Source organism: Mustela nigripes, chromosome 3, assembly GCF_022355385.1.
Source record: "Mustela nigripes isolate SB6536 chromosome 3, MUSNIG.SB6536, whole genome shotgun sequence".
Taxonomy (NCBI): domain Eukaryota; kingdom Metazoa; phylum Chordata; class Mammalia; order Carnivora; family Mustelidae; genus Mustela; species Mustela nigripes.
The window spans coordinates 41,201,266-41,226,916 of NC_081559.1; positions in this window are offsets into that span (position 1 = coordinate 41,201,266).

The following is a 25,651-nucleotide window of genomic DNA, read 5'->3' on the forward strand; positions in this document are numbered from 1 at the left end:
AGCAGCCCGGACCATACCAAGGGAGTAAGTTCTGAGAGGCCATGGAGAGGTGTTTGCTCATGGTGCGCTTCTCTGTGTTCCTCAACCTACAAACTGTGAAGACATTAGGCAGTGTTGAACTTCAGACATTCAGGTTCATGGCTGTTGCCAGGAGAAGGACAACAAAAAACCTCATGGAATAATATTACTTTGGCAACTGTGTGGGGAGGGGCTGACCCCTCCCCCTCTCTCTGCCCATGGAGATTGTTCCCCCATCGTGGTGGGCACTGCTCGGGAGAGTGGTGCAGGGGTGAGGAGAGGAAGTGGCCCCAACCAGTGGTGGAAGGAGAGGGGGTAAGTCTTTAGCACCCACTGGAGGCCCAGCCTTCTCACTGTCAAGTTCATTTTCAAACGGGCTAATACTACGGTCCTGGGTGCTTCTTGGCACATCTCCTGTGTTATCCCTTATGGATGGATTTTTTAATTTCATTTATTTTAGTATTATTTTTTAAGATGTTATTTATTTATCTATTTGTCAGAGAGAGTGCACACAAGCAAGGGGAGCAGCAGGCAGAGAGAGAAGCAGGTTCCCAGCTGAGCAAGGGGCCCAATGTGGGACTTGATCCCAGGACCCCAGGATCATGACCTGACTGAAGGCAGAGGCTCAGCCATCTATGCCACCCTGGTGTCCTGGTTTTTAAATTTTAAATAACATTTGGGGAAATTGTATGTCTGATGGACACACAGTTTGACAACTCTATAATTTTTTTTTTTTTTAAGTGGACTAGAAGTACTAGGTGGTTTAGTCAGCTAAGCGTCTGCCTTCAGGTCAAGTCATGATCTCAGGGTTCTGGGATAGAGTCCTGCATTGGGGGGGGGGGGGGCATCCCTGCTCAGCGGGGAGCCTGCTTCTCTCTCTCTCTCCACCCTCCCTCCCTGCTTGTGCTCTCCCTCTCTAATAAATAAATAAAATCTTTAAAAAAGGAGAAAATAAAAAGAAAAACAGGTCACCTCTATAGTTCTGTCCGTAAGGTTGTTTTGTGGTGGCTGATTGTGCTGATATCCTGGTACAAGGAGGAATCCCAAACTCGTTGCAGAGCTCAGACCTGGGAAGGAACACAGCCAGGATGGATGGTTTCACCTCTGTCTTTTCCTTTTACAAAGTTGTTTATTTCAATTTGTTTATTTCACCTAGTCTGCTCTGTAAGCTTCTGGTGTTAGTGTCTTATTTTGTTTATAGTGAAATGTCTGAAGCAGTTTTTGGTTTCTCGACTAGTTCATGACTCTTCCATTTTACCTGAATCTTATGGCTTTGATACTTTGACCATGAGCCTCTCATCTCTGAAATGAACAAGTTTGATCCTTTGTGGGTGGTTTCATTTCTCTCTCCACCTCCTCCCTCCAGAGTCCCGCTTGTTTTCATTGTCATTTCCCTTTAAGCTCCCGTCGCTTTAATGATCTGTTTCATCCTGCTGTTGTTTAATCATGATGTAGAGATTTGGCTCTCGATTTGGGAAATTGCAGTCGTGAAGATCTGGTGGCAGGGTGACAGGTGTGGGAAAGTGTCACCTGACCTTGGACAATGGCCATCCCTGCTTTATCAGGAGGCCGAGCGAAAATGGAACAGACAATTGTCACATTCACCCAGGGTCTCCAAAGTGGGTCCTGTGACAGTGACTGAGAAGCATTTATTCCCATGAGAGCCAGAGAAAAGGAGGATCTAAAGAATTTATTTTCAGAATTCTGGTCTTTTGAAAATGTATAATATTAAAATTCTATAGGGAAAATATATGTGTGTTAGGGTGTGATATCATGGTTTATCATGAGTCGTCAGAGAGAAGGCAGCATAGCCAAACCCTCATTTGAGGACTTAGATTGTGTTATCTGAACAGAAGGGGAGCAGATAGGAGAGGACGCAGAGAAGCTATTTTAATAAATGGGCTTTAGCTCACTTAGAAAATCATGCACATGGATCACTTTCTCTAAATCAGATTTTCTTTCTTTCTTTTTTTTTTTTTTAAAGATTTTATCTATTTATTTGTGTGTGTGTGTGTGAGAGAGAGAGAGAGTGAGCACAAGCAGGGGGAGCAGCAGGCAGAAGGAGAAGCAGGCTCCCCACTGAGCAAGGAGCCCAATGCTGGACCCCATCCCAGGATCCTGAGATCATGACCGGAGCCAAAGGCAGACCCTTAACTGACTGAGCCACCAGGCGTCCCTCTAAATCAGATTTTCAGTAGGGACAGTCTGCTTTCCTGCTATCAAAGGCACTACAAGGTCAATAAAACTCTAATGATCCTGCAGACCAACCAGATCTGCCAACCAGATCACCTCTGTGATCAAGCTCAGGATTCAGGGAGGACTTAGCCAAAGAGAGGGAAGCTCCTAATTCCCCTAGGATCGAGACCATGCCATTGCTGTCATCCAGACAACAAATCTTGAACTGGGTCCAACAGGACCATTCCACAACGCTGTATTTTAATTCCCAAGAGAGTTAAAAGTCTTTAGAAATCTCTCAAACAAGCCACAATGGTGAAAATTCAGCATTTCCTGCTCTGGATACACGTGCATTTATAACTGTCAAACATTTCACTGTATGTTGACAGAGCATGATGGCGATTAAGATGGTAGGAAAAATCGTCAGAACCGTAAAGGCAGAGAAAATTGAAGTGCAATGCATTCTGCAGACAGAAAATGGAAAAATAAATGGGTCTGATTCTCACTTCAGCAATTTGAGGGGAAATTTTTTGAAGTAATGAAGGGAACTAAAATTAGATAGGAGAAGAAATTGGCTCATGGATTGAAAAGCATCAGTCTGTGTCCTAAATAATAAGAAATTCCAGACAGCGGTGAGAGGATTCACATTGCCTTCATATTATCTCAATAGAGTCTTCAAATGCTTAGTACATAAAGATGGAAAAAAAATTCAGGCAAAATATATTAGCAAGAAGAGCATGGGATTGTAACAAAAATAAAAACAGGGGATGTTAAGTGTATACAATGTATCTGGCTGTGCCCTAAACATTTTAAGTGTCATTTCATCCTCTCAAGGGCTCTGTTGCTATAAACCAGGAATACGAACCTATATGGTTAAGCTCCTCAGTCGAGATTATACAGCTAGTATCGGGCAAAGCTAGGTTCTGAGGCAGGGATCTCTGAAAACAGGTACCTTGCCACTAGGTGTGACCTGTTGGTCAGCTCCGGGAAACTCAGCCACTCTCAGCCACGTATTAGCTGTGTGATCCCCATGCTCCTCTTGGCTACCCAGCACCTGCTGTGAGCTGGACACTGAAGGAGGTGGGACTGAGAACTGGACAGACTGTTCCCACCTCAGCGGCCTCTTGCAAGCAGCCATTCTCTGTATCAGTCAGTGTGACTTCGGCAAAGCTGTTTCATTTCGTAGGCATCCAGTTTCTTTATCTGCAGAGTGAGAAATTTTTAACTATTACGTGGTTTGGAACTAAGGTCATACAGTATGACAAAATCACCTAACAAAGCTTTTCTTCTTTTTTAATTTTATCTTTTTTTTTTTTTTTTTTTAAGGGAGGGAAAGAGAGTACTGGGGAAGAGAAAAAATCGAAAAAATCTCAAGCAGATTCCGAGATCGGAGTGGGGCTTGATCTCACAATCCTGAGATCATGAGCTGAGCCGAAATCAAGAGTTGGAAACTTACCCAACTGAGCCACCCAGGTGCCCCACCTAACAAATCTTTCATAAATAATGAAAATACTGGTTCAAGAAGATACATACACCCCTATGTTTGCTACACATTATCTACAATAGCCAAGATATGAAAGCAGCCCAAGAGTCCATCGACTGATGAATGAATAAAAAAGATGTGGTACATACATACAATGGAATATTATTTATCCATTAAAAAGAATGAAATTTTGCCTTTTCCAACAACATGAATAGAACTGGAGAGTATAATGCTAAATGAATTAAGTCAGTCAGAGAAAGACAAATACTATATGGCTTCACACATATGTGGAATTTAAGAAATCAAACAAAGGAGCAAAGAAAAAAAAAGAGAGAGAGACAAAAACAAAACAAAACAAAAACAAAAACAAAAGCAAACTCTTAACTATAGAGAACAAATTGGTGGTTACCAGAGGAGAGGTGGGAGGAGGAATGGGTGAAACAGGTGAAGGGGATTGAGAGTATGTTCATTGTGATGAGCACTGAGGAATGTACAGAATTGTGGAATCACTGTACTGTACGCCTCAAATTAATATAACACTGCATGTTGAATATTTGAATTAAAAAAATTTTTTCAACATAGTAACCAGGGTTACTGTACGCCTCAAATTAATATAACACTGCATGTTGCATATTTGAATTAAAAAAAAATTTTTCAACATAGTAACCAGGGTCCACTCCCAACCAACTGAATCAAATTTGGGTTGAGATCTGAAGTGGAATTAGGAAACTCTCAGTCAAGATGAATTTAAACCTGGATTTTGGGACAACTGCGTGGCTCAGTCAGTTAAGTGTCTGCTTTTGGCTCAGGTCATGATCCCAGGGTCCTGGGATGGAGTCCCACATCGGGATCCCAGCTCAGAGAAGAGCCTGCTTCTCCTTCTCCAGGAGAAGTGAGGAGAAGTGAGTCCCTGCTCACACACACACTCTCTTTCTTTCAAATAACTAACTTTAGAAAATAAAGCTATATTTTAAGAACCACTAAGAAAATGCTGACTCTAAATTTCTTTCCAGCTTTCACATTCTAGTCTTAACTTTAGCCAATCTTGAAATATCTCCCCGTGAGCCAGCACTCACACCTGCATGCTGGCAGGATATATCTAGTGGGTACCTTCTAAAATGGAGAATGATGAGGCATCTTTCAGTGGGCTGACCATGCTGAAACTCTCCCCTGAACAGAGTGCACAACCAACAAGACCCTTCTTTGTCAGGCAAGGAAGTGAAGACATCAGTGACTTGGATGCATTGTCCAGCCCATCCATGGTTTGACCCCTTGGTACCATTTCAGAGACTTAGACCAGCACTTCCTATCCAGTGAGTCCTAGGCACCAGGTCTCTCACCAAAGAAATTCCAGTTCCAAAGACAATGTGGGTGGATGGGTTACTTTGAAATAAAAAGATGGAGTATTTGGCCCCAGATGATTGGGGAACCAAGATTAGGAATTTACAGAAAGGAACAGACAGGAAGTGAATCTCTCCAGACCATGCAGCTGGGGGTATGAGTCAGGCCGTATTGGTTTTTGGAACAGCAGAGACGCTGCCAACAGCATCCGGATTAAGTGTTTGTAAAACATCATTCTAGGAAATGTTTGCAGAAGCAGATAACTTCCAGCCCAAGCCACTTGCTATTCCAATGTGCTCCACCAGTGTCCACAGACTCTGTAATAAAGAAAGAAATAGAAGGTAGTGAACACAGAATCCCATCAATACACAAAAATCTGTGGGAAATATACATCAAAATCGGAGAAAATACAACCATAGAAAGTTATAATTCAAACTAGTACTAGACTGATTTTTTTTATTAGATTTTTTTCCCTTCTCTTCTATAAACTGAGTTCATGAGAATAGGGATTGCCTTCCCCTGATACCTGTGCCCTGATGGGATATCAGGATAATAGCAAGGTTAAACACTGGCAATTAGTGAAGGAAACACATGGGTGCTATGTGGAAATCTGTTCCCCATCTTCCACCTTCATTATTTCCACACAGGCGCCTTATCTTCCATGAGCCCCAAAGGCCAATTCGGGAGGTCTTCTGGGGTATCACTAATGGTGGATCTCTAATAAGCCTGACTGTTCCGAAAAGGGCACCACACGTTCATACACAGGAAGAGCAACCTAAACTTTGGCCCTCTCCACAGGTTAAAAATATCACCATTCAGGGCTGTTCCTAGGCATGAACTAGGAGGACCCAAATTGGGGGACACATGGTACCAAGAAAATCTGGGAATACTCCTTCTCCCCAATCCAAGAGAAGCAGAGCCAACATCTCAATGGCCACCAGCAGCCAAGTCTGAGCAATTAGAGCTAGTCAGGAATCTGCCAAGCAGACAAGGGAACGAGGATGCGACCTAAGGCTATCAATGGGATGTGCTGGCTTGCTTGCAGGGTACGGCAGGGTCCTCAGCACCTCTGGGATGTGGATGCTTCTGAGAGATGGATGTGTGTGCTCTTTTTGGCACTGCTGGGCATCCCTACTGTAGTGGGATCCTACTGTAGTCTAACACCTATGGTTGGGCTACCTCTTCCCTGTAGGGACGCAGGGGCTGGTCATATATTGTGCCCCTTCTGGAAGCTTCCCAATACCTATATCGGACTGTCATTATTATCCTTCCCTTTGGGTCTGTGCGATGAAGCTGTTTTGTAAAGTCAAAGCACCTATTCTTTACCATTTATTTGGTTATAAGCTTATAAAGTCCCCGAAGGAAATTATTTTTGTCTTGTTCATCTTTTTATTAATTGCAATCACACAATGTACTAAGAGCCGCTGGCTGACTCAGTGCACAAAATTCCCCCCAGTGGAATCCAAGGACTTGCACTTAGCTGCTAAATGGATGGCTCCCATTGACAGGAGGACTTCGAACTTCGGGTCTTGTTGGTTCTGACCTTAGAGGATTCCAGAAGAAGTATTTTCTCCTTCCTTATGTAGGAGTAGAGAGTGGGTCCAACTGGTAGACAGAGTCACAAGGGAGGTGTGAACCTCTTCCTGGACTGTCCACTTCTTGCTTGTGTTTGACTTGTGCTGTGGAGAACCCAGACTTGTGAAGAACACAGGCTCCCGCAGGCAGACTGCATAAACAGGAGCCCTCACTGAGAGAGGGGACTTTTGTGGCCCAGTATACCCAGCTTTGTCATTAAGACAATTCACTGAAGTATGTGACTCCAAAAATCCTTAAAAAAGAGAGAGAGAGAGAGAGCAAGAGATCAGATATATGGTCTTGTTTGATTTGATGACTACAGCAGGTCTCCGTGGAGAAACACGCCAAGTCTGGAGCAGCGGAGCTGGGTTCAAAGCCCAGCTCAGCCACTTGGGAGCCAGGGGACCTCAGCCACCAATACCAGGGAAGCCTCAGGGTCTTCCTCTGTTTAATGGGGAGAAGTGGTTGGTGAGATCCTTCGTCTTCCTGCCTGAGATCAAATCACTCCATAGTAAGTGATAATCCCTAAGTAAATTTCATTATTGTTCTGTTATTAGCAGCAGGAAGGATTAGTCCCTAGGAGGCTAGAAATGAAAACGCAGTGGATGCAAAGCAAACACCCTAAGGAATCCATGCTGCCATCGAGGGAGGGCCATGTGGGAGAGAGCCTCAGAGGACAGGGCTCAGGGCCAGGTGGTCGATCAACAGGGATGTCACTGGACTGGGCTCCAGACCCTGGAAGATGGCTGAAGTGAACCTCAGCCCCAGAGGCTCTGGGGTCTTCAAGTGAACCTCAAAGCAAGGGTTGAGACACAGAAGAGCAAGGCTCAGGTCCAGTGTCTGATGCTCTAGAAGGAGCTGCTTTCTGAAAATGAGGTGCTTGCCTCTCCCAGGGCTTAGCTGACCGGAAGCCCAGAGAGAAATCCCTCAGAGAAGACCACATACACGAAATGTAGCAGGTTTCCTGAGCACTGTGGCTGGCTCACAGGAGGCCCTCGATAGATGCCATTGCTGATGGCATGATCATCCTCATCGATAACATACTTAGGATCAAAGTAGGGGGTCCATCTGGACACCTTGTACTTGTTTTCTGCAGGGACCGATTCCCTCACATGTGGTCACAAGCTGCAAGGCAAGCACCTTCTAAGAAGGGAGGATATGCAACAAGACGCTTGGGTCATAGACCGATGCCCACATCCCCTTTCTGTTCCAGTCCAGGGGTGGGACAGATCATGTGGAGGGATGGCAAGGAGAGGTAGGAGTGGGGAGCAGGGATGCCCTCCTAACTCATACTTCATTCCAGTCAGGAGCCTTCCAAATTAAGGACTTCTTCCAGTTGTCTCTGGCTATGATGGCACAGTCGCTTTCTGAATGTGAAACCATTTGTTTTGAGCATTTGTGGCCTAAGCAGGTGCGTTTTAACCTATCCTCTGTAGTTTAATGGACATTAAAGGAGTTCAGACTCCACCCTGCCAAGCTCCTGCAGACCTAGTTTTAAGAAAGGAGCTCCCAGGAGGTAAGGGCCCAGCACACACACCTGCTCAGTGCCAGGCCTCTCACTGCATGGAGAGCACTGAGGTTTCTTACATGCTCCCCTTTAAATGAAGGCTCCGGAGCTCCCATACTCGAAGCACTGGTTGACATAAAGCCTGTGTCAGTAATCAATACACCCGGGCCATCCCAGCTGTAAGTCAGCCAGCTCACGTCAGCCTGGCCTTCCGGAGCAAGCAGCCTTCTCACTCTGGTCTGGGGACCTACGAAACCACAGGTTCTGGGACACCTGTGAAAACTTAGCAGAGACTGACACTCCTGATGGTTCTCTGGAAGGTTAGGCGCCAGTCAAAGAGGCCCTCCCTCTCAGAGCACTGATAAGCAAACTCACGTCATAAAGACATGTGGGAAGGCTGTTAATCTGGTCTCCACCCTGGGGCCCTCCCCACAAACAAAGCAGCTCTGTGGAAGGCCAGTGACATCATTTTTATCAAAACTCCAGGGCTGAAGACTTGGGAGACCAGACAGCTTTTCAGCCCACACAGCGTGGGCTGGCCATGGTCATCTGACATGTGTGGCCTGCCACCAAGCAGAGTCCTAAAATACAAGATGTCCAGCAATGAGTGAGGATCCGCTCTCCTGGGACTTTGAGCTTCCAAACTCAGACAGTGGTTGAGTGTGTGAAGACCTGGAGGTTCTCAGAGGAGTGTCCTGTGTGAGAGATGACAAACCCAAGTCCTAATAGGGGCCCAAGAAGCCCCGCTATTCCCCTCTCATGTTTCCCTTGGCCCAGGGCAGGGCAGTAGCGAGACAGTGAAGGCCTACAGTGAGGGGCAGATTTGTGACAGAACTGGGGAAAGTCCACTCCAACAAGCCAGTGCTGGCTGAATCTTCCTGCTTCAGGTTTCAGAGGGAAGCCTGACCTTTGACAAATCTCTCTGTGGTGTCCCCATCCGGGAAACTGGTGAGTGACGCAGAACCTGCCTGTCTGGGACGAGGCTGCCCCAGGAGTTTGTTCTGATGTTTTAAATCCCACAGAATGCTTGATCTCCTCAAGTCAGCTGACTCTTTGGAGCCAGGGAGATCATCATTAGTGAGTGTTTCGGCTGGGAACAGAAAAAGCCATGGCTGCCATGCTGACCATCTGGAATTGGCCGGTCACTGCGTGCAGATTCATCTCTGAAGTGAGAACTGTGTTCTTGTCATCAACACAGACGGCACCCAGTTGACTTTTTTAGGACCTAGGTATTTGTAAGGAAGCAAGATTGAGTACCAGACATGTACCCAGGAGCCTAGAAGAAGCATTGGTCTTAATTATTGGGAATAATTGTGGCCTCCAAGATATGACCTGGAGAATCCATGAAGATTTTTTTGGTTAAAACCAACAGAAATTTAGGTCTTAGTAGTTGGAGCAAGAAGGAGGATTTATGAGAAGGAAATTGAGTTGTCTTATATAACAAAGTAAAGATGGGCTTCAGGAATAATTGTAACCAGGCAATTGACTGTCCACAGGACCCTACTCTCCTTCTCATGCCTCTGCTGTGCTCCGAGCATCAGCATCCCTTCTGGTCAGCACAGAAATGCTTCCACCACATGGTGGAAAGTAAGGACACCAACACGGCCTGATAATTCAAATCTCATGCCTTCTACCACCAAAGAGCAACTGTCATTGCCCATGTCTGTTTCAAACCACTCCTAGAGAGAAACCCTAGTAGTCAGGCTTGGATTAGGTCCATGCCTGGACCAAAAAGTTGAGGCCAAATGTGAAGAGCTCATATAGAGGGGAGAGCTGCCACAAGGAGAAGGGGGATGGTCTGAGCAGACCAGATGGTGGGGGAGGGGGCGTCCCAGACGCTGGGCTCATCCCTTCCTTGCTACAGCAGGGATTGGCAAAGGATGGCTCCCAGACAAAAGCTGGCTGTCTGTTTCTGCTCATAAAGTTTTATTGAAACATAGCCACACTCCCTGTTCTCACACCACAATACCAGAGTTGAATAGTTGTGATCACTTAACAGCCAGTAAAGCCTAAAGTATTTACTATCAGCCCCTTAACAGAAAACGTTTGCTGGCCTTTGGCCTTAAGACATCCTGAAAGAGAGTCCAGTGGATGTTCACAAGGGCTGAAACAGATTCACAAGGAGACAGCCATCCTCCTGCTTGCTATTTAGACGTATCCTGAGAAGAACTAAAATGGATACTTGGTGCCTTGGGCTGAATTTGTGGATGTGGAACCTGCATGGCTGTTTTCCTTGTATATCCTGTGACCCTCTGGGTCTCTGAAGACGTGCAGTACAGGAAAGACCAGTGTTGGAGTAATGCTGCTCTTGAGGCTCTCAAGGGAACATGCCAGTTCCAGTGAAGTACAAGAAAAAAAAAAAAAAAAAAAAGGAGGCTATGGGGCAAAATGCATTTTTATCTATTTGATGACTTTGTATGAGGGATAATGGGGAAATAGTAAATTTCATGTAATAGCAAAATTGTGTCTTTTTTTTAAAGACTTTATTTTTTTAAGGAAGTTTCAGGTTCACATAAAAATTGAGAAGAGAGTACAGGAATTTCCCATATTTCCCTGTACCATACAAGCAAAGCCTCCCCCATTATCAATATCACTCATTGGAATGGTACACTTTTTACCAAAGATGAACCTACATTGACACACCATCATCATCCAAAGTCCCTAGTATACTTTAAGTTTCACTCTTGGTGCTGTACGTTCTGTGGGTTTGGACAAATGTGGACTGACATGTATCTATCATAATATACAGAATATTATTTTACTGCCCTAAAAATCCTCTGTGCTTCACTCATTTGTCCCTCTGCTGGCAATCACTCATCTTTTTACTATCTCCATAGTTTTGTCTTTTTTCCAAAATCTCATATAGTTGGAATCAAAAAGTACATCACCTTTTCAGATTGACTTCTTTCACTTACTGATATGTATTTGTGTTTCTTCCATGTCTTTTCATAACTTGAGAGCTTATTTGTTTTGAGTACCGAATAATGTTCTATTGTCTGGAGGCACCAGAGTTCATTTATCCATCCACCCATTGAAGGACATCATGGTGGCTTCCAAGTTTCCACAGTGATGAATAGAGTAGCCATAAACAACCAGTGCAGGTTCTGGTGTGGATGTAAGTTTTCAACTCTTTCAGGTCAATATCTATAATTGATGGATCATATGATAAGAATACGTTCAGTTTGTAAGAAACCCTTTGTATGTCTTGTAAAGAGGCTGTATCATTTTGCATTTCCACTAGCAAAGAATGAGAGTTCTTGTTGCCTCACATTCTTGCCAGCACTTAGAGTTGTCTTTGTTCCAAAATTTGGGCATTCTGAGGAATGTCTAGTGGATCTGTGTCACTTTTCCTTCGCAGAATTGTATGATCTAACTTGTGATTCTCCACAGCGGTATCTCCGGAGGATCTCTGCAGATCCTGGGACTCAGAGCTGTGAGCAAAGGGGGTTTTCTCCACTTTGTATAGATGTCTGCTAGGCAACCTTCTCTGAAGGTGTGTCCTGGCCAACCTGAACACTTTTGGTGGAATTATAAAAGACATTCACTAATCTTTTATGGATGTGAGATATATTGGTTAGAACTGGAGAGGGTACCCCACAAAGGCTGGGCAGGTGTCCCCTGAAACACTGGTCATGTTCCCATCCCATGGTTACAGGAAAAGCAACATGCCTGATAGACCCTAAAAGCTAGCAATAAGTCCCTTGGCCTCTCAGAGAGAAAGCAAGTGTAGAGGGACTTTTTTTTTTTTTTTTTTTTTTTACAGAGAGAGAGAGATCACAATTAGGCAGAGAAACAGGCACAGAGAGAGGGGAAAGCAGGCTCTCTGCTGAGCAGACAGCCTGATGTGGGGCTCCATCCCAGGACCCTGAGATCGTGATCTGAGTTGAAGGCAGAGGATTAACCCAGGCACCCCTGTAGAGGGACTTTTGACTCAAGGCTCTCTCCTTCCCCATTTCTTTCCCCATTCCCCCTTCCCCAATTCACACAGAGAGGTAGGTAAAATAAATGAAAATTTCCACCCAGATCATGGCCCTAAAGTCAAGAAGCTAAAGGTCACACGAAGGATATAGAGCTCCTTTCTGGAGGATTTTCCTGTTAGTAGCTTGGCTGGATTCCCACACCACCTCTCTGTGGATTTTCTGAGCTGCCTTTGTCTTCTCCTTCATGTGTGAGCGTCCTTGACCTCAGGGTGGCCTGGGAGAAATATCCAGGGCCAACTACATCTCATTCTCAGGATGAAGTGGTTTCTCTGGCCTAATCTTTCAAGGCCAAGGTTGGGTCACCATGTGATTCAAACTTTCTCAGCTCCAAAGAATATGCTGGAGCTTAGTGCATGGAGTCAGAGCTCCAGCTAGTGATACTCTGACCCTTGAGATTGTCCTCTGAGCATAGGGCTCCAACAGAGACTTCCCAGGGAGGGGAGATGGGCTGAGGTAGAATTAGGGTACTTCTGGGTCCCCTAGCCCAATGTTATCTCATAATCTCACCTTCTTCGGCACAAATATCAGCCCTGATCATTACCCTGGACAAGAATGCTTCACCCAGAACCCAGAGTAGCCCACCACTGATCTCAACCTTCTGTCCACTTCTTTCCAGGCATTAGGGCAAGGAGTCATCCCAGGAATGTCCTGTTCTGAAGCTGGGAGGGTACTCTCTCTGTCAACTCAAAGATTTTGTCATAAAAAGAGAGGCAGAGTTGAAGATTTCATTTAAGAGAGAAAAAATGCATTTCAAGCTCATTTTCTGAGACATAAAACCCTTTCTGAGAAACTTCCCAGAAGCTCTCCATGTCATTGAGTTTATCGAATCCAGATGACTTGATTGTTTTCTGTTCACTCATCACCATTCTCAGCAATACTCATGGGGACAACAAAACAAAACAGACAGACAGACACTGCTAGGAAGCAAATCAAACATGGCGCACCAGACAAGGCAGAGTTCTTCTCCACAGCACATTGCAGATGATGCAGAGCAACTGCCACCCAGTTGTCCCCCAGGCAGCTGACAATCTGAGAATGACATGCTGAGGTCTCTCTATGAACCCATCGCGAGAACTCAATGTGTGCTCATGAACACTTGAACCCTCCTAGAGGTGAGGCTCCTACACCTGGATGACCTAAGATGAGGAAGGATCACCTGTTTTCTGAAACGTCCCTGCACTGACCACACACCATCTCATTATGGGGGTGGGCTGCAGGCTAACCATTTACTATTTACTTCTCCTCCATAGGAAGGAGTACCAGAAGCAGAAGCTTCTTTTATTAATTGAAGTGGGTAAAATATCAGTGCTCTCTCAGTGGGAAATGCCTTCAGATCTCTGCAACAGAGAGCAACTTCCTTTAGCTCTCCTTAGTAGGATGATCCCTGAGACACGTCAGTCCTGAAAACAGGGTTAAGTGACCCCCAAGTACTCTCCTGATAGCTTCTTGATTTGCATCCTCATAGGTGAAAACTAGGTAAATGAAGAGGAAGTCTACCTTCCAGTCCTCAAAAAAAAAAAAAAAAAAAAAAAAGACAAAATAACAGCAACTTCAGTCTCCTTCAGGTGGATTGACAAGAGAAGATGGAATTGTCAAAATGCAAAAAAGCAACATGAGCGTATAAATTGGTCTACGTTTTGCAGTTTTCATCAATCAGGTGGTGGACAACTTCTGCACGTGTATCTGCTCATCCCTGAGGGTGAAGCCTGATAAAAGCTGGCGGGAGGAGAGGCCAGTTGCTCAAGTGGGAGCTCATTGTTTCCCATAGTTATTTGCTGTGTTTTCTTCCGGGGCCAAAGACTGATGATGCACCTGTGCCAGAAAGAAAAGTCAGAGACTATTCAGTGAGCAGAATAAGCAGGTTTCCCTCCCGCTGTTCTGAATGCATTGCTTATTCTTGCAAGCAGAAACATGCTGCTGTAGCTTGCTTTCTAAACAAATGCCACCCAGTTGTTCCTGAATCTGACTGCACATTGGAAACACCTGGAAAGCTTGCTATAAATACACATTCTCAGACTCCACTCCCCCACTCCCCCACAATCCTCAACCAGTAGGTCTCTCTGGGACCCGGGAATCTGAATATTGAGCAAACACACCTGGCATCTTGGGGTGCTGGAATCCAGGTATCACATGATTTATCTCCAGTCTCAGACCCCACAACAGCATTTTTATTTTATTTTATTTATGTTCCCCAGAACATCGTTTTAGAGGAGAAAAAAAAAGGGCCCTGGAGATCATCCCACTCAGCCTCTTTGTTTTACAGAGAAACAGCATTGAATCTGAGCAAAAAGACCTGGTTTGATCCAGCAGGGCTGTGACACTGTGTAACATGCGGTGTCTCTGCTGAGAAGCTATTGCCTCTCACCCGATTTAGAAGTTAGGAATGGGTTTCTGGAAAGGGTTAGAACCAAATGTCCTTACAGGGATAAAAAAGGTTATTAGAAGTCATCTATAGAGAAAGAAGCTTTTGTTAAGGAAAGATGGCTTTGAAAAAGCAAATGTTAGTGAAAGATGCTCCATCAGAGTAAGGCCCCGGGGCAGATCCGGCCCAGAGCACAAGGGCCACCCTTGTCCGACCGGCCATCTGCAGTCTGCCTCTGAATGCCCATTGAAGGAGCAGGAGCTCTGATGCCTAATGGCTTTTGGACTCCAAATACAAGAGAAACAAAGCAGTTCTTAAATAAAAGAACTGCAGTCTGAAAGAAATTCTTAAGGAGAAAGAGCCGTATTGATGTGTATTCCTCCTAAATGGACCTTAATTAGGCCACACACACACTAAGGCGCTAGGGAGCACTGCAAGCCTAGTTCCCTCTTTATTGCTAGACCCAGGAGGAAGTCTGTGTGACTTTGAGGCTGCCTCGGGAGCTCTACATGGATGGTGTCCTTGGAACTACCCGTAATGACATGTAAACCCATATCCAAACAACCTGGGCGCACCGTGCCCTCCCTGCAACCCAGTTCTTGAATCCCAGGATCTGGAAGCAAGACAGAGCTTTCTGAGCATCTCACCTGTGGGCCTGGAGGTAAGCAACGTGCAGATTGTGGGCTCAGTGTGGACCGACAGAGACTTAGCTATAATCAGTTCTGTACTTCTGGGCCTTTTCATCTCCATTCCACTGAAAATTCACCATGAAACAGGGGCCCTTTGAAGAATTCTTAACCAAGTGGAAGAGGATAGAGCAGAGCCTCCCTGGGGTCTTGCCCCAATCTGAAGGATTTGTAGAAAACTGTCATCCCCTGAGCTCACGATTTCAATTATTTTTTAAATCTTATTTATTTGACAGAGATCACAAGTACACAGAGAGGCAGGCAGAGAGAGAGAGAGAGGAGGAAGCAGACTCCTCGCTGAGCAGAGAGAATCTGATGTGGGGCTCAATCCCAGGACCCTGGGATTGTGACCTGAGCCAAAGGCAGAGGTTTTAATCCACTGAGCCACCCAGGTGCCCCCCAATTTCAATTTTTAAAAAATACCTACAGTTCACTTACCCGTGGATTTCTAACCCTGTGGTCCCCTATATACAGTTGACACAATGGAGGCCCAGTTATTTGCCCTCTTGGTGTCAGTGACACAGCTGAATAAGACCTAGGTGTCCCAACACACATGCCTTCCACATCAATGTACAGATCTTCCAAATTAATTTCATAATTGTTAGTTTTATCCAAGTAACAGTGACATCTAGTCATGGTCCCCAAATCTGGATGGAATCGTTTAGAAGCTTTTGGTATACCTCTACAGGAAACACACCCTCATGGACCCCCACTGAGCCATGCCCCACGCAATCCTTTCTTCCTGAGTGTAATTGGTACCTATGAGCTGTTTCTAACCAACAGAACAGCTCAGAGGGGATGGGCTGTCTCTTCCTGGAGTGGATTATGTATGAGATAGTCACTCCCGTGACATTATGCTGTATAAAACTCCCTCATAGGCAACTAGAGTGAAAGATTCTCCTGCCGGCCTGAAGAAGCAAGCTCCACGCTGTGGGTGGGCCACATGACAAAGATGTGCTGGTGGCCTCTTGATGCTGAGAACAGTGCAGCCAGCAGCCAGCTAGAAAACAGGACCTCAGTCCCACAGCCACCACGGACTGAACTCTGCCAACCATCACCCATGCTTGGAGAAGACCCAGGCCCCTCAGAGGAACATGGTTTGGCCGACATCTGCCTTTGAGCCCTTAAGCAGAGGATGCTGTTAAGCAGCCCCCCAGACTCCTGACTTACAGAAACGGTGAGATAATAAGTGCAATAAATGTACAGTCGATTCTCGCTTTTCACAGTCGTTACGTTCTACAGTGTTGGTGTGAAAAGTGAATTCATGCCGTTGCTCCCAGGGGAAGAAGAGAGTTAGGGTCCTGCCAGCCTCTTGTGATGGCATTTTCTTTTCTTTCCTTTTCTTTTTAATTTAAATTTAAATTTTATTTTTTTCTAGATGTGAGACTTCTTTTTTAAATTTAAATTCAATTTATTAACATATAATGTATTATTAGTCTCAAAAGCAGATTCATCAGTTGCGTATAACACCCAGTGCTTTTCACATCACGTGCCTTCCTTAATGCCCATCCCCCAGCTGCCCTACCCCCCCATCCCCTCAGCAACCCTCAGTTTGTTCCCTATGATTGAGTCTCTTATCCTTTGTGATGACAGCATTTTCATCAATTGATCAATACATAACCTTGTTTTACGTGTGTTTCTGTTTAAAGACACCTTATTTAATGTACTGTGGGTTCTTTAGCATTGAACTCACAGCCAACAGTGCTACAACGCATGTCTGAATGAAGCTCATCTAGCACACAGATGACCTCCAGGAGGCACATCACAGCCTTGAGCTTGGCAGCACCAGAAAACACATTATTAGCACAATGCTTGGGGGCCACCTTAAACAGCAAAATTACCGATAAAAATCAAAAAAGGCAAAAGCGCAGCACGAAACAGACTACAAGAGGACTCTTGTTTGCAGTGTGAGTGCTGAAACCAGAAGACAGAGCATTGCCTTGTTCCACTGCCACTGGAAATGTGCACACTGGGTGACGTACTTTGCCGCTCTACCCGTATTTGCAAATGACTGTGAAAGCCTTGTGAGTACTGATTTTTTGAGGTTGCAGGTTAATTGTAGCCGATACAGAATCTGCTGATAAGGAGGATAGACTATAGGTTTGAAGCTGCTAAGTGTGTGGTAATTCATTATGCGACGAGATCCAATTAATGCAGCCTCTTCCTTCAGTTACACCCGTGGACGTGCTCGTTCGCATCCCTGATGGCCTTTCCCCTTCACCTTGCCCCTGATGGGGACTTCTGTTCTGTACCTATGAGGGCATGAAATACATTCTGTTCTTCTGTTATACACTGCTAGCTATTTGCATGGGTGAAGGAACATTCCCAGAACTTCCCAGCTTTATAAATGTATGAGGAGCCGGAAGCCTCTGCTGTACTTAGTGTAAGGTCTCTGTAACAGACACAACTCATTTTCTCAGCCTGGCTGAAGCATTAGGTCAAATCTTTGCTCTTAAATTCAAATGGTTCAAGCCTCCTCCTATCCTGTAAGGACGTCTTCTTCCCCTTCCTCCTCATCTCCCCCTCCTTTCTCCTCCGCACCCCCCTCCCCCTCTTCCTCCTCCCTCTTCCCCTCCTCCTCCTCCTCCTCCTCCTTCTCCCTCTTCTTTCTCTCCTTCATTTCTTTTCTAGGAATCCTACCTCCTTTCCCTGATGGTCAAAGAATCCAAAGGCTCCACTCGTCATGATGCATCCATGCACCTGTCAAGTTCACCAGGATACAGAGATAATCAGGAAAGCTGTTCTGTTCTAGCCAGCCCAGGCCTCTGATGCAATGCCAGTGGTCTCTGCCCTGCTACATTGCTCCTAAACCCCTGGCTGATGGGTCCCATCCCCTCTGCTCCTTACCATGTATTGGCAGCAAATTGTATTTACACCTCAATAAGACTGACATAGGGCCTCTCCTCTCCCTCATCTGGTCCCTCTGTGCAGAAACACCTGCCACTGGACACAGCCTAGAATACCGGACAGGCCACACAGGCCTGCCTTGCTCTGCAGAACTGCAGCTCAGGGACCGCAGATACCACGACCCCATAGCTCAGCCTCAGCTGTCTCCCCGGTAACTCGGCTGTTTGGGTTGGCTCATAGGCATAAATGCTTCTCCTAAGGCTCCTACAGACCAACAGGGAGGCTGTGTCTAATGTGCTTTCTGTTTTAGTCTCAATTCAGCTTTGTCTCAGAGACCCCCATCTAACTCTCCATATACGTGCCATTCCTTCGCCCTCCTCATCTGCTCCTTCCTCACTCTAGCTTCTCAAACCCAGCCTGTCCTCCAAGAAAAACATATATATGATACATAATATTAAATTATATTTTATAAATACTAAATATTTGTAAATATTAAATTAAAATTATTATTTATATATATGGCATGGGACTTAGGCAAATGGAGCTATAAGAAGTTAAATTTGGAGAATGAAAGATAATACATGAAAATATATTTTTTCTCATATATAGTTGCATATATTCCAAATATTATGAAAAAGGGAACTTGGAATGATCTTTTTTCATAGCACAGTGTTCACGTTGTTCACTTACACTCTACTACTACCATACACATCAGTGGTCCTAACACATTATACATAGTACACTAACACCCTTACATTGGACTGCACCAAGTGCAGGACTTAACCACATGAAGGGAACAAAGTCACCTTTATAAAAGGGGAAGAAAAATTGGATTGTCCACACACAATCAGTGGTGCCTCCCCATTCCAAAGGCTACTTTCGCTTCATAGTTTCCCCATGTTGCTAGGTTAATAATCATCATCTGCTTCAATGCAGCAAAATAGGAGGAGAATTAATGACCCATTTCGCAGTACGCACTCACTACATCTCAGTGTATGCTCAGAATAGCCTCAAAAAGTAAATTACGCAGACCTGCTGTGTGCTTTCAGAATGGAGGGAAGATCCAATAAAGCCATAATTTTCCCTTCTTTTAAGCCTCTGCACAAAATATATAGTTTTCCACTTCAGCTGATTTCCCCAGGGTTTTATATTGCCGGTGATTGATTTTCTTCATTTATTGTTATCCATTGATGCTATGTTCTCAGATCACTGAACATTAGCGGTGTCCCAATCCTGTTTACTGAAAGCTGTAACAAGTTAAATTTGGAGAATGAAGGACAATAATAAAAAGCATTCTAAAGCAAGTAAGCTCTTTTACTTAAAAAAATTACAGATAATTGCAAAAATTTATAACATAATGCTGCTAGGACTTTGAGATTCCTTCTTCCAGAATTTTTAAATGAAATGAATTCTAAAATAATAAAAGGAACCAGAGAATAAAAGCAGAAGAAAATCCTTGCTATAAAAATTACATAACCGTGGGATCCTTCAAGAAAAAAAAAGGGGGAATAGGACAAATCCATGCTCCAGTGATTACTTCCAGCTCGGTCATTAACTCATTTGCATGGCTTTATGATACATCACCTGCTTGTAATATTCCACCTGGCTTCCTGCTCCCAAATTCTCCTGCTCTCCAAGGATGAAATGATTTGACATTATTCTCATTTGACTTCTTTATCCTAGACTTCTCCTTAATGGCTACCATCCAAACTATATTGAAAACTCACATAAGGCCATTCTAAAACAGATTGGAACCACTCATGGAAATCTGAAAGGATAAAGTAGCATTCCCTGAAATATTTCATTGGTATTCTTATTTATACTTCATCTTTTTCCAGAAAGGGTTTGAGATATCTCACTATTACACATATAATGAAATACAATTTTTTTAAAGATTTTATTTACTTATTTGACAGACAGAGATCACAAGCAGGCAGAGAGGCAGGCAGAGAGAGAAGGGGAAAGCAGACAGAGAGAGAAAGGAAAAGCAGGCTCCCTGACGAGCAGAAAGTCCGATGCAGGGCTCGATCCCAGGACCCTGAGACCATGACCCGAGCCGAAGGCAGAGGCTTCAACCCACTGAGCCACCCAGGCACCCCAATACAATTTCTTTTTAAGTGAGGGAAGAAAACAATGAGAATAATGGAAAATAAGGAAAAAAGGCGAGACAAAGTCTGTGTACCTGTATTAGTAAACCAGTATTGTGTAAGTGCTATATGATGAACAATGACAAAATCTCAGTGGCATACAAGTTTTAACATCATTCTTGTTCAGTTTGTGAATCAGCCACAGAGCTCTTCAGATTTTGGTGTCTCTTATCTTCTTTCTGAGACCCAGGGCCAGTTGGTGCAAATTCTCCTTATTATGATGCCAGAAACTCAGGAAGGTAAATGGAGATGAACAATGTCTCTTAAGGCCTAGGTTCATAACTGTCTATTATCATTTCTACTTTCCATCTTGCATAAGTTCTTCTCATGGACAAACTCAGACAAAACTACAAGGAAAGGGATTCTGGGAAATGTAGTTCATGGCATCAGACATATATGGTGGTGATGGAGATGGTAATGATGGAGATGGTAGTGGTGGTGATGGTGATGATGGTAGTAATGCTGGTGATGGTGGTAGTGATGGTAGTGATAATGATGATGGTACTAATGGTGGTGGTAATGATGATGGTGATGGTGTTGGTGGTGATGATAGTAGTGATGGTGATGGTGGTGGTGATGATAGTAGTGATAGTGGTGGTGGTGATGGGAGTGATGGTGGTGGTGGTGATGTGATGGTGATGGTGGTGGTGATGGTGATGATGGTGATGGTGGTGGTGGTTATGGTGTTGATAGTAATGATTATGATGGTGGCAGTGATGCTAGTGGTGGTGGTGGTGATAGTAATGATGGTGATGGTGATGATGGTGGTGATGGTAATGGTGGTAGTGATGGTGGCAAAGGTGTTGATGATGGTGATGGGGATGATGGTATATTCAAACTCCTTCTCTAATAATAGGGCTAAATGGACTCACAATTAACATCACTTTAGAGTATTTTTAATATTTGGAAAAGCCATGTCCCCTCCTAATACTTCCTTTTCAAAATATTTAAAATTCAAGGTCATCACTTCATTCTTCCAAATGAACTTTGATATTATTTTGACAAGTCTCTCAAAAAGTATTATAGAGATTTTGTTTGCAATAACTCAAATCATGTAAACTGGGAAATTCTGTCATACAAAATAGTTAGTCTTATCATCCAGGACACATTTGGTAACCAATTGTTATTGCACATTTCTTGGTAAGTGTAATAAAAATATTTGTGTTAATAATTATGATGTTTTCTAAGTGGGTATAGAAGATACAAAGACTTGACGTTTATTTATTACTTTCATTTTCACCCACTGAATCTACTGACAATGCTCGTGTTGTTTTGATTGATGATGATGAGGTGTTTATGTATATTCATATTGGCTGGCAATAATAATACTTTCATCTTCATATCAAGTACATATTCTTTATTTCTGTCCTGTGTTTGGAGCCTTCAAAATAAGACAGCAATATAATGGTGGTAATGGGAGTTCTCATTTCTCATTTTGCTTTGCCATTGTTTCTCCATTTATTCTTTGATTACACTTGGCAGACGTGTTTATTATCTCTGCAAATAAATCACTTCTCATTTTACTTACCAATTCTACCTCTTTTCCAGCTGATTAATTTCTGCTTTTATATATTCCATGTTCTTTCTAATTAATTGCCTGCCTTGAATGATTATTTATATATTTCTTTTCTTTTCCACTAGATAATGAAAGAATTTAGGGGTAAGAATCAGCCTCTCCAGGGGCACCTGGGTGGCTCAGTGGGTTAAGCCTCTGCCTTCGGTTCAGGTCATGATCTCGGGGTCCTGGGATTGAGCCCCGCATAGGGCTTTCTGCTCGGCAGGGAGCCTGCTTCTGCCTCTCTCTCTCTCTCTGCCTGCCTCTCTGCCTACTTGTGATCTCTCTCTCTGTCAAATAAATAATTAAAAAAAAGAAGAATCAGCCTCTCCAGCTCTGTCTAACCGTCTTAGTAGTGTCCTCAGTTTTATGATTGCCTAAACCATCTGAAATAATATTTGGTGCCTTACTCATTATTTGGGACTCATTTTATTTTATTTATAATATCCAAGTAATTGGGTTATTCTTTCTAAATGTTTACTATAAATTTTGAATTTTAGAAGATTGTGACAGCAAATAATTTTTCTTTGAGGGTAATTATAAAGTCAAATTTATATCACTTTTGTAATTGCTCCATGGACACCTGAAAATAAGTAGTCCCATCAGGGTGAGCGTGACCTTTGTCAAGTCTTACCATTATCATTGCAGTTGGTTGAGTGAGTAATGCTCCCAAATCCTAATCCCTGAAAACTGAGAACATTACTTAATACGACAAAAGAAATTTTGCAGATGCGATTAATAATCTCGAGATGGCGTGAGGGTCCTAGATTATCCAGATATGCTTTCACTGCAGTCACAAGTATCCTTATAAGAAGGTGGAGAGAGAGAGATCCAATATGGAAGAAGACAATGAGAGGACTCAAGGAAGCTGCCTTGCAGGCTTTGAAGAAGAAGAAAGGGGTCACCAGCCAAGGAATGTAGCCCCAGAGCAGGAGGAAGCAGGGAAACAGGGTTTCCTGCAGCCTCCAGAGGGAGTGGGCTCTGCCAACACCTTGGTTTCAGCCCAGTAAAACCAGTTACCGATTTTGAACTCCAGAACTGTCAAAGCATGAAGGTGTATTCTTTTAAACAGTCAGGTGGGTAGAAATTTGTTACCGCAGCCACAGGCAACAAATACAACTGCAAAGCCTTATCTCCCTTCCCGGGCTTTTGATCTGTCACAGGGTGCTGGGATTGATAATTCTCCCTAACAATTATATTTTTGATCTTGACTTCTAAAGTATAAATTTAGAAATGCCAATACTACATTTATCAGTGCATGAAGGCTAACGACCATTTTCAGTATTGTGACCTCTCACAGCAAAACATGACTCTTATTACAACTATAAGGCTTCTTGATCAATGTCTGTATTTTCTTGATATTGACATTATCACCCTCCCTCTCTGCATGTGTGAGCCTCTTCTCCATCTTTGCCCAGCCCCTTATTTTAAATGATAAAAGATCTCTCCTTCATGTCTGTCTCTTGTATTATGTAGTTCAATTTTTGCCTCCTGTCATTCAACTTAGCTTTGATATAATGGAATTTAAATTCTGACATTTATTATCATTACCCCAATGGTTGGTGCACGTCTCTCACCCGGCTTTGTTCTGCTTTCTTTCTGGTTTACGCTTTACTGTAGCTTTCTTTTTTCATTTTGTGTTATGTGCACTGCTTTAAAAACAAACAAACAAACAAACAACAACAACAAAAAAAAAAACCTACACCAGTGGATTCTTTTAATTTTTTCCAGTATCTATTTAAACATAATCTTTTAATCATTTAAGTCAAGATCAAAGCCATGACTATGGCTCCTTCTTACACAAAACAAAATTTATTGTACTGTATCCTTTCCTGGGCCCTCAATTACTTCCTAGTCTTTGTTAAATTAATTTTACATTATACTCCTAGATTGATACATTATTATTGCTGTTTTTAGTAATTTACATTTAAAACATATGGGTTCTTCTCTTTGGGGGCCATCTTGACATAACTCATTTTTTTCGTTCAACAAATAACTGTTAAGGACCTACAGTGAACAGGGCACTGAGCCAAGAACTGGGATAAAACCTTGGCTGGGACCTGCAGGCCGCTGCCCGGGGCTCATGGACCATTGCACACGGTGCTGTATAGCTGCCATGTTCAATGATAATTTGGGGGCCACCCTGAACTTGGTTTTGTTCTTCAGGACCACGCGTCCTCTCTAGGCCCATGCTCTTGGGTTTGTTCTTCCCTGGGAAGCACCTTTCCTTCTTCCACCTATTCTTTAGCTTTAATCCTCCTTATCCCTCTGGTTTCAGACTAGACATTCTCCAAGAAGCCAGCCCTTGACTACCCAAACCTGGACCAGGCCTCCCACTTAGGGTTTCCACAGAAGCCTACACTTGCCTCTTTGCCCAGCCCCTTATTTTAAATGATAAAAGATTTTTGCACAATGATAAAATGATAAATGATAAAAGCCTCACCACAGTGTCATGCTACCTGTCCTGACAGACCCCCTGTCCAGATAGTAGGTGCTTGCCTGTTCATTTCACTGTCTCTCTGGGCTGTGGGCTCCCCAGGGATGTGGACGTCCTTTCATCTAGCGTTTTACTTATTCGCACAGTGCTTCGCACTCTGTGGCTATTCATTAAATGCCTATGAACTAACAGAGTGAAGAAGGCACTTTAAAAAAAAATTTTTTTTTTGATACTGATTGTTTTTCTGTTGGCTGGAATATAGCGCTAACAGGTTATTTCAGGAAGAGAACCTGAGTGGAGGTTTTGGATTCCACCGTACAACTGAGGATGACCTTGTACTGTAAGAACTTGACTGGGTACAAAAGTCTCTGCTCTTAGTTTTTTGGCCTCTTACAAGTGTACAAATTTTGGAGCATTGTCTTTGGACTTGGAGTGTTACAGAGAAAATGTCTGATGCCAGACTAATTTTTGTCTCTTTTTAAATAATCTTCCCCCATGTCCTCCTTCACCTAAATATAGAGAGATGGGGCGCCTGGGTGGCTCAGTTGGTTGAGCATCTTGGTTTTGGCTCAGGTCATGACCCCAGGGTCGTGAAACCGAGCCCTGCGTTGGGCTCAGCATGAAGTCTAATTGGGATTCTCTGTCTCTCTCCTTCTGCCTCTGTCCCTTCCCTCTCTAAAATAAATAAATACATCTTTAAAAAGATAAAAATAATTTAAATAAATATAGAGAGAAATTTTATTTTTCCTTAAAAAACAAAAAAAAAAACAAAAAATCTCAATATGTGTATTGGTGGTCTGCTTTCTTTCATTTTGCCTGGCAAACGGTGCCTTCTTTCTCTCTGTGGATTAAATCCTTGTTTCATCCAGAGACATTTGCATCGATTACAACTTCTCCCAGAATTTGCCCCTGTCCCCAGGGCTTCAGGCACAGCCAATGAGACCATGAGCTATATCATCTTTACTCTTCTGCTTCCAGCCACATTCAAGATTAGAAGTTGAAGAAACAGAAATCATAAAAGTGGACAGGAATGGGAACATCACGGATGACCTCACAAAATAGTTTTCAGGTAGTGTGGGGGTGTCTGCTCTGTTTTCTGACTAATGTTGGATTCAAGCAAAGAGCAGGAATGAGAGTCAAGTCTTCCCCATCTTCTCCAGGACCTACCCTCCTGTTCTCATGCAGACAATAGACTGGGGGTAGCGCCCCCACTGTTGCTCCCGAATCGAACCCAATCCCTGTGAAATATGCACATAGTCACCCCAGACTCCAAGGTGAGCCTTCATTTTCAAAGCAGGGGAATGCTTTTATTTTTAAAATTAAAAAAATGAAGAGAACTCATCAGGCATAGGCAGCACTACATGAACTGTAAAACCTGCATCATCGTTTATCCTGGGGCATGAGGAAGCTGGAGACAGCTCTCAGATTCTGAGGCTGTGGAAGCACCAGGGGGAGACCTGACCCACACCACCCCCGAGTCAGCCTGGCACAGCCATGGAGAGCCTCACACCTGTCTTTCTGTCACTCCCCAGCCCCTC